Source organism: Salvelinus sp. IW2-2015, linkage group LG33 (genome assembly GCF_002910315.2).
Source record: "Salvelinus sp. IW2-2015 linkage group LG33, ASM291031v2, whole genome shotgun sequence".
NCBI classification, from domain to species: Eukaryota; Metazoa; Chordata; class Actinopteri; order Salmoniformes; family Salmonidae; genus Salvelinus; species Salvelinus sp. IW2-2015.
In genome coordinates, this window is record NC_036872.1 from 23,343,261 (window position 1) to 23,355,297 (window position 12,037).

The following is a 12,037-nucleotide window of genomic DNA, read 5'->3' on the forward strand; positions in this document are numbered from 1 at the left end:
ACAAATGTAACAGACGTTCTCAGCCACTAAAAAGCGTTATTTGCCATAATAAATGCACCGTACACCTACCTACCCGCAAGTGGCAGATCGGTGGTGAGAATCAAATATTTTGCAGCCTAACATTACCATCACTGCCCTGTAGATGGCTTGCTGATTCTAGTTCTGCATCACAGCAGAGTAGGTTGGTGCACAATGTCTGGTTATGCTGAGAGGCAGAGAATAAGACTTGTGTAACCAAGCCTACCACTCTCTGTCAATAGGCTACAGCATAAACTAGGTTACACAGGGAGCCGCACTCACAATTGCTCTCTCGTAAATATTGCTATCCGGGACTGGAATACTCCCTGTAATCCCACGGAAAGACAAGATCAACGTCAATAAATCGGTGTACTTCGCTTCACAAACGAGGGCGAACAGCTGGTAAGATTGAGGTGTTATTCATGATGATGAGAATTCGGATATTTACCTGTCCATTGAGCTATCGATTTGAAATTGAGAATATTGGTCTTGTGACATGAGGATGACGTTTCAGCAATTGCTTGGCGAAGGTGTTTTTCTCAGTCGAAGAACCTGTCGGACTAATTTGTATTAATATTAATAACAGAATACGCTGCTACCTCAAGTCAAGAGCTGGCAGTAAACTTTGCCAGACTGCAGCTGTATTCAAGGTAATCGGGGTGCACCGAAGTGTTTGCTTGTGCAGGCTATTGGCAATTAAGTTTTCTGGTGCTGTGTTCTCATCAACATCCTCGCACTATTTTGAGAAACACAGTTTATTCAGGGAAGTGAAATGACGTAATATTGCGGGGAAGTGGCACCTACCTTGGGGTTAACTTGAAATATTGGGAGTTTGCGACATGAAAGTGGTCAGTTCTTGAACACAGTGCAGTTGACAATTTACCATTGGTGATAAATTGGCTAGACTGGTGCAATTCCACGGTTAAAGTGATGCTAACTGAATGACAGCACAAACCATCATTTTACCCAACTTTCCTTCTGCACGTAAATGTGTTTCTGTAAACGTTTCCGTGGAAATGGTTCAAAGTAGTTGCATGGTTTGTTTAACCTTGTAATAATAGCTTTTTGTTTGACATACATTTTAAAGTAAAAAATATGAGTCTCAGCAACACTCTTAACATGGAATTGCCTGAATAGCCCATTTCTGTTGTTGATTTCTGGAAAATAAGCCTACCAATTTATTGAGACCAATTATTTTATCAACATTGGCTGGGTTGGAGACCTTTCTCATTGTTCCAAGGACAAGGACTCTGAGAAGCCTGGGGCATTTCAACACCTGGCGTCCTCAGGGACACACACACACTTACAGTCTTGTTTAACTAATCTTGTGGCGACAAACAATTGATTCCCATTCAAAATCGTATTTTTCCTAACCCCTAGACCTTACCCTAACCTTAACCCCAAAACCTTAACCTTAAATCTAACTTTTAACCCCTAACCTAACACTAATTGTAACCTTAACTCTAAACCCCCTAGAAATAGCCTTTTTCCTCGTGGGGACTAACAAAAGGTCCCCAGTTGGTCAAATGTTTGTTTGTTTACTATTCTTGTGAAGACTTCACACACTGCTCTGTGAAATACTTAGTAGGTCACCTTTATGATGTGATTTATTTTATTTACAGTAGGCTATTGAACTTGAACAACAGGGAACTTTTTGTTACAGACACTCCTTTTGATTTCTCTGAAAATAATCACCACAGAATTTGAGCAATGCCCGTTCTTTTACTACCTGATTCAATTTCCTTTGAAAGGATCTGTACCGAAAAATGAACACAATGCTTTCTATGTAACATCAAAATGCAAAAGGCTACTGAAAAACTGTCCTACTATTACTAACTCTATCAAAGCTGTTATTAACAGCTATTCTAGATTATATACAGTAGCTAGCTACTTTACTGTTGTGGGCTCATTGAGCCAGCATCTCAGTATAAATGTGAGTGTAGTGTTAAGGTGTGTGTTTGACAAACTGTGAGGTTGGCTGRTGCGATGGGCGCCAGTCTAATTTCTTCAATGTTTATTTTTGTTTGTTTCTTGCTGTGAGCTTCGCAAACCATAAGGAATAACGCGCGCTGTAGCCTACTATAGAATTACTCATCAGCAGTACACATAATAGTAGTCTACAATTACTACAGTGACACGCTACATTAGCCTAGCACAGACTCAGCAGTCTTGACTGTGTTATATGCAGGTTCCTGAGTTTTTCCTGACATAGCCAGAGCAGGAAAAGCTCAGGGTCCAAGTATACTAAAGCCTATAACTAGGCCCTAGCCAAGCTTATTACTAAGATAGTTTTTCCTGGTAAGGTCACATGGTCAGGAACAACTCCTAGTTATGCTAAACATATAGCCTCACTCCAATTATCCACAAAGCAGCATGCTACATTTGCCAAGAATAAAGTAGCCTCACTGTCCAGCACATTACCAGTGCTCTTTGCAGTAGTGTGCTACATTCCTCCCCTGTGCTGAGAGCTGTTAGCTGGCCGACCATCCCCTCAACCTGCCTCATCTACAGCGGGAATGGTTCTACGAACATGACAGGGAATTCAGCTTACCGCCATGTCCCCGAAAACACGGGGCTGGATGTGTGAAATACCTCTGTTAGAATACTGAGCGATGGAGATATCTGGCCAGTATTGTACAGTAGAGTCAAAGGGAAAGCAAATGGAATCGTGACTCAGAGAAAGCTGCCTTGTGAGCACATATGCTGCTGGACCAGACCAGGTTTCACATGAACATTGGGAGTCCCAGGGGACCACATGGACATGARCTATTGTGTGTGACTTATCATGTCCATCTCTTCAATCCATATGAAAGTGGTAATATGTACGTTTTGGGCAACCTGACCAAATTCACAAATAAATGTGAGTTCATGTGAACCCCAGGCTGGAGGTGTCATACTACCTAGCGGTCAAACATGGAAATGGTTTTTCCATAGGGAAATTTAGAAACACTTAAAATAAGGGCTGTGTTTTGTGTAGGTTTACTCTGGTGGGATGTTTTGATAACCATGTAAATCTATTGATAAGGTGARTTATCAATATATTCGTCTCTATTTACTCTCAGATTKAAAAATGCTAATTAGCATGAAAGTAGACATCATGCAAGACTACAAATCCCTGCAAGCTCCTGCACGTCAACTCTAGCTGACACCTTTGCTAACAGGTATTGTGTCAATAAAAACATTTGCACAAGACAGTTCACAGAATTGTCAATTTAAAGAAATTTAGCCAATTTATTCATTACTAAATTGAGCTAACATTAGATAGTTGATCCAGAAATTCTTACCTTTGCATCGATTCAGCAGTCTCGTCCAGATTATCATGGCATTTGTAGTTCTTTATGATAGCCACATTAGCAGTTAATTAGCATATCATTTTGGGGGGTTTGCCAGGTATGCGTAAATGGCTGTAAGGGAGTCAGGTGCAGSAGAGCAGATATTGGGTAGCCAACGGAGCCTTTTATTTAGGCGAACCAAAAACACACGGCAAAGTGAACACGAAATAACAATACGGGTTAACATAACCCAGCGCAACAGACTAATGTGCGCATAACATGAAATAGAACAAACAATACCACACAAAGACATGGGGGAAACAGAGGGTTAAATACACAACACATAATGAGGGAAATGAGAACCAGGTGTGTGGGAAAACAAGACAAGACAAATGGAAAATAAAAAATGGATCGGCGATGGCTAGAAGACTGGCGACGTCGACCGCCACCCGAACAAGGAGAGTAATCGACTTCGGTAGAAGTCGTGACAGTACCCCCCCTGACGCGCGGCTCCAGCAGCGCATCGACACCGGCCTCGGGGACGACCCGGAGGACGAGGCGCAGGGCGATCCGGATGGAGACGGTGGAACTCTTGCAGCAGGGAAGGATCCAACACGTCCTCCACCGGAACCCAGCATCTCTCCTCCGGACCATACCCCTCCCAGTCCACYAGGTACTGAAGGCCCCTCGCCCGACGTCTCGAATCCAGTATGGAACGAACGGAGTACGCTGGGGCCCCCTCGATGTCCAAAMGGGGGCGGAGGAACCTCCCGCACCTCAGACTCCTGGAGCGGTCCAACCACCCGGCATGAGGAGAGACACATGGAACGAGGGGTTAATGAGGTAAGCTGTAACCTGTAACAAACCTCGTTCACTCTCCTCAGGACTTTTTAAATGGCCCCACAAACCGCGGACCCAACTTCCGGCAGGGCAGTCGGAGGGGCAGGTTTCCCGGTCCCCTGGTGCGAACACCGGGGCCTCACTATGGTGACGGTCTGCGGTGACGGTCCAACTTTCTGGCGCAGCACGGCGCGCTGAAGGTGAACATGGGCGGCGTCCCATGTTTCCTCYGCACACCGGAACCAGTCGTCCACCGCAGGAGCTTCGGTCTGACTCTGATGCCAAYGAGCCAGAACCGGCTGATATCCCAATACACACTGAAAGGGGGAGAGGTTAGTGGAGGAGTGGRGGAGCGAGTRCTGCTCTGTACGCAACGCCCGCTCAATGTCCGCGTCCAGCTCCCACACTACCGGCGCCACCAGGCAGGAGGCCGGGAGTATGAGAGTGGGATCCATGGGTCGCTCCTCTGTGTCATACAGCAGGGACAGTGCGTCTGCCTTCACGTTCTGGGAACCTGGTCTGTAAGAAAGGGTGAAAACAAAACGGGTGAAAAACATGGCCCACATTGCCTGGCGAGGGTTCAGTCTCCTCGCCGCCCGGATACTCCAGATTGCAGTGGTCAGTCCAGATGAGAAAAGGGTGTTTAGCCCCCTCAAGCCAATGTCTCCACGCCTTCAAAGCCTTGACGACAGCCAACAACTCCCGGTCCCCCACGTCATAGTTTCGCTCCGCCGGGCTGAGCTTCCTCGAGAAGAAAGCACAGGGGCGGAGCTTCGGTGGTGTACCCGAGTGCTGAGAGAGCACAGCTCCTATCCCAGCCTCGGACGCGTCCACCTCTACTATGAACGCCAAAGAGGGATCCGGAAGAGCCAGCACGGGAGCCAAAGTAAACAGAGCCCTCAGGTGACTAAAAGACCTGTCCGCCTCAGCTGTCCACTGCAAGCGCACCGGGCCCCCCTTCAGCAGTGAGGTAATGGGAGCCGCTACCTGACCAAAACCTCGGATAAACCTCTGGTAGTAGTTGGCAAACACTAAGAACCGCTGCACCTCCTTTACCGTGTTGGGAGTCGGCCAATTACGCACGGCTGCAATGCGGTCACTCTCCATCTCCACCCCTGAGGTGGAAATGCGATACCCTAGGAAAAAGACGGACTGTTGAATGAACAGGCATTTCTCAGCCTTGYCGTACAGGTCATGCTCCAACAGTCGACCAAYCACCTTGCGCACAAGGACACATGCTCGGCGCGTGTAGCGGAGTATATCAGAATGTCATCAATATACACCACTACACCCTGCCCGTGCAGGTCCCTGAAAATCTTGTATACAAAGGCTTGGAAGACTGATGGAGCATTCATCAACCCGTACGGCATGACGAGGTACTCATAGTGCCCAGAGGTGGTACTGAAAGCCGTCTTCCACTCATCTCCCTCCCGGATACGCACCAGGTTATAAGCGCTCCTGAGATCTAGTTTYGTGAAGAAGCGCGCCCCGTGCATTGACTCTATCGCTGTGGCTATGAGCGGTAGCGGGTAACTATACCTCACAGTGATCTGATTCAGACCCCGATAGTCAATACACGGGCGCAGACCTCCCTCCTCCTTCACAAAAAAGAACCTCGAGGAGGCGGGTGAAGTGGAGGACCGAATGTACCCCTGACGCAGGGATTCGGAGACATATGTTRCCATAGCCTCCGTCTCAGCCTGTGAGGGGATACACGTGACTCCTGGGAAGTGCAGCGCCTACCAGGAGATATATCGCACAATCGCCCCGTCGATGAGGTGGTAATTGAGTCGCCTTCTTTTTAGAGAAGACGAGAGCCAAATCGGCATATTCAGGGGGAATGCACACGGTGGAGACCTGGTCTGGACTCTCCACRGTAGTGGCACCAACGGAAACCCCTAAACACTTACCTGAGCACTCTCGCAACCACCCTGTGAGAGCCCTCTGTGGCCAAGAAACAGTGGGGTTATGACAAGTTAACCAGGGTAGGCCCAGCCCCACGGGAAACGCAGGAGAGTCAATAATAAAGAGACTAATTCTCTCCGTATGACACAGATATTTCTTTAGGCGAACCAAAAACACACGGCAAAGTGAACACGAAATAACAATACGGGTTAACATAACCCAGCGCAACAGACTAACGTGCGCATAACATGAAACCGAATAAACAATACCACACAAAGACATGGGGGAAACAGAGGGTTAAATACACAACACATAATGAGGGAAATGAGAACCAGGTGTGTGGGAAAACAAGACAAGACAAATYMAAAACGAAAAATGGATCGGCGATGGCTAGAAGACCGGCGACGTCGACCGCCGAGCACCGCCCGAACAAGGACAGGCATCGACTTCGACAGAAGTCGTGACAGGGTTAAATACAGGGTAAGCCTACATGAAACGCAGTCCTTATTATTAAGTGTTTGTAAAATTTCCTATGGGAAAAATGAATGATGGAAAAACGATTGGAACCATTTCCTTGTTTGATCGCTTGGTTTTTGGGGTATTTTGACTCATACTGTGGTACTCTATAGATCTATCATTCTACTTGAAAGCAAGTCTAGGAAGCGGTAGATCTGTTTTATGTGCTTTATTTCTATGCTTCCCGTTCTTAAGTTGTGTTTTTGCATCTTTTAGTTTCGGTTTTGTWCACCAGCTTCAAACAGCAGAAGCAACAACATGTTTGGTTATGGAAAATATACTTCAGCGGTTTAAATAGTATAGCGTGGAGAATCATTGTACCAGCTTATTTTGTCACATACTGAAATTAGGCGAACTATTAGAGTTTTGCGAACAGGAAATGACAGAGTAATATCTGCATAGTGCAACTTTAAGCAACAAACAAAAACAGCAGGGCATAAATTATAGCAATTTAATATCTAAACCATTGGAATGGGATAAGATAATACACTGAATGTACAAAACATTAGAGGCACCTTCCTAATAGTGAGTTGCACCCCCTTTTGCCCTCAGAACAGCCTCAATTCGTCAGGGCATGGACTCTACAAGACATTGAAAGCGTTCCACAYGGATGCTAGCCCATGTTGACTCCATTGCTTCCCACAGCTGCGTCAAGTTGGCTGGTAGAGGATCTCTACTCTGATTAGCTTGTTCCATCTCATCCCACAGATGCTCAGTTGGATTGAGATCTGGTGACATGGCAGTAAGCTGAATTCACTGTCATGTTCGTGGAACCATTTCTGGACAATCCTAGCCTTGTGGCATGATGCATTATCCTGTTGAAAAAATGAATTTGCAGATGGATACACTGCCTCCAGGAAGGGATGCACCTGATTGGCAATGATGTTCAGATGTCCTGTGGCATTCAAACGTTACTCCAATTTTATCAAAGGGCCCATGTGTGCCATGAAAACACAACCCACACCATCACACCACCAGCCTGCAATGTTGACACGCAGCATGATGGATGCATGTACTCATGTGAAACAGCAGGAACTGGGATTCAACAGACCAGGCAATGGTTTTCCAATTCTCCAGTGTCCAGTGTTTTCGTTGCTTAGCCCACTGCAATCGCAGTTTCTTGTTTTTTCAGAAAGAAGTGGAACTCTGTTAGGTCGTCGGCTGCCATACCCCATTCGTGTCAAGYTACAACGAGTTATGCATTCTTTTATGCACGTCTTTGGGCACCAATGTTGTACTGGACAGACAGTTGACTATGTAGCCTGTCTGTTACTATGCACAGTTCGTGTCAGCCTCCTTTGTCCTCTTTCATCAATMACCTGTTTTCGACCACTGGCCTGCCGTTGGCTGGAAGTCCTTTGGGTGGTGCACCATTCTTGATACATAGGGGAAACTTGATCATGAAAACCCAGCAGCTTTGCAGTTGTTGACACACTCAAACCGGTGCGATACCTCGTTTAAAGGCACTTAAAAATGTTGTCTTCCCATTTACCCTCTGAGTGGCATACATACATACATACATACATACATACATACATACATACATACATACATACATACATACATACATACATACATACATACATACATACATACATACACAGATCTGCACACACACACACAGAGGATGTGATCATGCTGTAGGAAGGTTAGCTGGAAGACTCTGTGCAAGGCAAGGGCTTCGATTCAGCCCTCAAGGAAGCAGACAAGACCACATAGACTTGTTGGTCTCTTTGTTGTGGGCATAGTGTGGGGAACATAAACAGCTCAACAGGGTGTTGAGTTTCCTCTACGGGTTTCTTCTAGTCAACAGTGGAATCCGTGTCTCCAGCAACCGTGTGTGACTGGTGGGGGTTGAACCCGGCTCAACTGTATACCACTAGACTGCTAGCCCGCTGAGCTAAAGCCTAGTCATTAGCTCAAGGAGCAAAAACCAGTCTTCAGGTCTCAGGCAAGATTACTCATCACACAGGCCTGATTTACCGTTCCACATTCATTACATGAGGCTAGGTTCAAATAAACAGTGTCGGTAGATGTTTTCCACAAATTGGATGTCTTAGAACTCATCTGGTTTAAGCAGGTTTGTTGAACAAGCTCTGAACATTAGCTCAGCGTTTAGCATAGCCCACCCAAAACATCTTGTCATCAGTTTTGCAAACACAATCACTCTGTCCCTCTCATCATAGACACCTTACACTGCTTTGGAACAGTCACAAGGTGTCATGGAGAAAAATTTATTAATTATGGAAACCTTACACTGGAAAAGGAATGCGGTGTCATGGAGAAAATTGGGTCCATGAGTCCTGATGAGCTTCCTGTTTCCTGCTGATTTGACTGTGAGGTGGAGTTGGCCAGCTCAAGGTTAGCATGCCACTGTGGGTTTGAATGGGAAAGTAGCTCATGCAAATCTTGTCCCCTWCGACAAATTATCGCCAAAGCAACACCCGTGTGCCGTCTGGTTCTGTCCCTGTCCTCATTCTGATATAAGGCTCGTCATAGCAGAGTCAGGCCTCCCTGAGACATTATGTCATATTTTCCAGCTGGAACGGGACTGGAGTGGCATGTACGTGTTCCCACAGACCCATATGACTTATTCTGTCWAACCTTGTCCCCAGCTCAATTGCTACCACATTCAGTGGATTCGTAAAGTATTCAGACCCCTTCCCTTTTCCACATTTTGTTACGTAACAGCCTTACTCTAAAATGGATTAAATATGTTTTTTGCTTCATCAATTTACACACAATACCTCATCATGAAAATGTGAAATCAGGTTTTTAAACATTTTTGCAAATGTATAAAGAATWAAAAAAAGATACCTTATTTACATAAGTAGTTAGAACCTTTGCTATGAGACTTGAAATTGAGCTCAGGTGCGTCCTGTTTCCATTCATCACCCTTGAGATGTTTCTACAACTTGATTGGAGTCCACCGGTGGTAAATTCAATTGATTGGACATGATTTGGAAAGGCACACACCTGTCTATATAAGGTCACACAGTTGACAGTGCATGTCAGAGAAAAGARCAAGCCATGAGGTCGGAGGAATTGTCCATAGAGCTCCGAGACAGGATTGTGTCGAGGCACAGATCTGGGCAAGGCTGCCAAAAAATGTATGCAGCATTGAAGGTCCCCAAGAACACAGTGGCCTCCATCATTCTTAAATGGAAGAAGTTTTGAACCACCAAGACTCTTCCCAGAGCTGGCCGCCCGGCCAAACTGAGCAATCAGGGGAGAATGGGCCTTGGTCAGGAGGTGACCAAGAACCCGATAGTCACTCTGACAGAGCTGCAGAGTTCCTCTGTGGAATGGTTGTCCTTCTGGTAGGTTCTCCCATCTCTGCAGCACTCCACCAATCAGGCCTTTATGGAAGAGTAGCCAGACAGAAGCCACTCCTCATTAAAAGGCACATGACATCCCACTTGGAGTTTGCCAAAAGGCACCTAAAGGACTCTCAGACCATGAGAAACAAGATTCTCTGGTCTGATGAAACAAGATTGAACTCTTTGGCCTGAATGCTAAGCATCATGTCGTCCCAGTCTGAAAGAAACCTGGCACCATCCCTACTGTGAAGCATGGTTGTGGCAGCATCATGCTGTGGGGATGTTTTTCAGGGGCAGGGATCGGTAGAAGTCAGGATCAAAGGAAAGATGAGGCCAATGTACAGATTATCTTTTTTTATTTATTTTAATTTTACCCCCTTTTCTCCCCAATTTCGTGGTATCCAATTGTTAGTAATTACTATCTTGTCTCATCGCTACAACTCCCGTACGGGCTCGGGAGAGACGAAGGTCGAAAGCCATGCGTCCTCCGAAACACAACCCAACCAAGCTGCACTGCTTCTTAACACAGCCTCCAACCCGGAYGCCAGCCGCACCAATTTGTCGGAGGAAACACCGTGCACCTGGCTACCTTGGTTAGCGTGCACTGCGCCCGGCCCGCCACAGGAGTCACTGGTCCGCGATGAGACAAGGATATCCCTACCGGCCAAACCCTCCCTAACCCGGACGATGCTAGGCCAATTGTGCGTCGCCCCATGGACCTCCCGGTTGCGGCCGGCTGACAGAGCCTGGGCGCGAACCCAGAGTCTCTGGTGGCACAGCTAGCGCTGCGATGCAGTGCCCTAGACCACTGCGCCACCCGGGAGGCCCTACAGAGAGATCCTTGATGAAAGCCTGCTCCAGTGCGCTCAGACTGGGACGAAGGTTTATCTTCCAACATTACAACGACCCTAAGCACACAGTCTAGACAACACAGGAGTGCTTCGGGACAAGTCTCTAAATGTCGGACTTGAACCCGATCGAACATCTCTGGAGAGACCTGAAAATAGCTATGCAGCGACACTCCCCATCCAACCTGGCAGAGCTTCAGAGGATCTGCAGAGAAGAATGGGATAAACTCTCCAAATACAGGTGTGCCAAGCTTATAGCGTCATATCCAAGAAGACTCGAGGCTGTAATCACTGCCAAAGGAGCTTCAACAAAGTACTGAGTAAAGGGTCTGAATACTTATGTAAATGTGATATTTCAGTTTTTTCACTTTGCCATTATGGGGTATTGTGTGTAGATTGATGAGAAGAAAAAAGCAATTTAATCKATTTTAGAATAAGGCTGTAACGTAACAAAATGTGGAAAAAGTAAATGGGTCTGAATACTTTKCGAATGCACTGTATGGCAATGGTCTATTTGCATATAGACCTACTGCAGCTCTGATTGGTTATGGCGCAACGGTTTGTGTAGAGTATGAGTCGTGCCTGTCAATGCAATAGAATCCTACTCTGCGTTCTGCCCAACAAAATCTCTGGCACAGTTAGTTTTGCATACTAAGTCTTGCATAGTTCGTTTTGTTTCAGTATGTTGCATTGAAAGTGTCTAATATTGCATTGATTCGATTACAATGGAAACATTGATAGTGTTAACTAACGGGGYAAACTAGAAAGTTCAATGAAGTTCAATCTCGTACTTCTCTCTGCGCGCTGATATTTCAAATGTCTGGCGTGTGCAGRTTAYAGGGAACATTTAGTTGTAATAGGCATGAGAGATCCAAAGACTATTCTTACTTTAGACATTGACGAGTGACTGGTCTGAATTCTGCCTGTATGCAGGAAGAATAAGTGGACAGTTACAATCAATAAAATATTTCTGCAATCCGCAGCCTTAAGGGTTTGAGTGTACTCCTGGGTCAGAGAGCATCGTTAGACAGTCACACTGTACTACTCCATACTGGAGGACTGATGGATAGATAGGATAGGGTCATAATAGCAGTGGTGTGAGTCTCATTTGAAACACGGTTACATAACACATGGGGACACTGAAGGTCTCAGCACTTTATTTCAGCACTTTAAACCACTGCTGTCTGTGACTCTTACTATCTGACTGGCTTGCTGACTGGCTTGCTGACTGGCTTGCTGGCTGGCTTGCTGGCTGGCTTGCTGGCTGGCTGGCTGACTGGCTGACTGGCTGGCTGACTGGCTGGCTGACTGGCTGACT

The 12,037-nt window shown here is 46.2% G+C and overlaps 1 pseudogene; it reads left to right on the forward strand.

The window, feature by feature from the left end:
* The first annotated feature begins 210 nt into the window (after positions 1-210).
* Positions 211-12,037, forward strand: part of LOC111957524 (phosphatidylinositol 4-phosphate 5-kinase type-1 beta-like) — an 85,282-nt pseudogene continuing 73,455 nt past the window's right edge.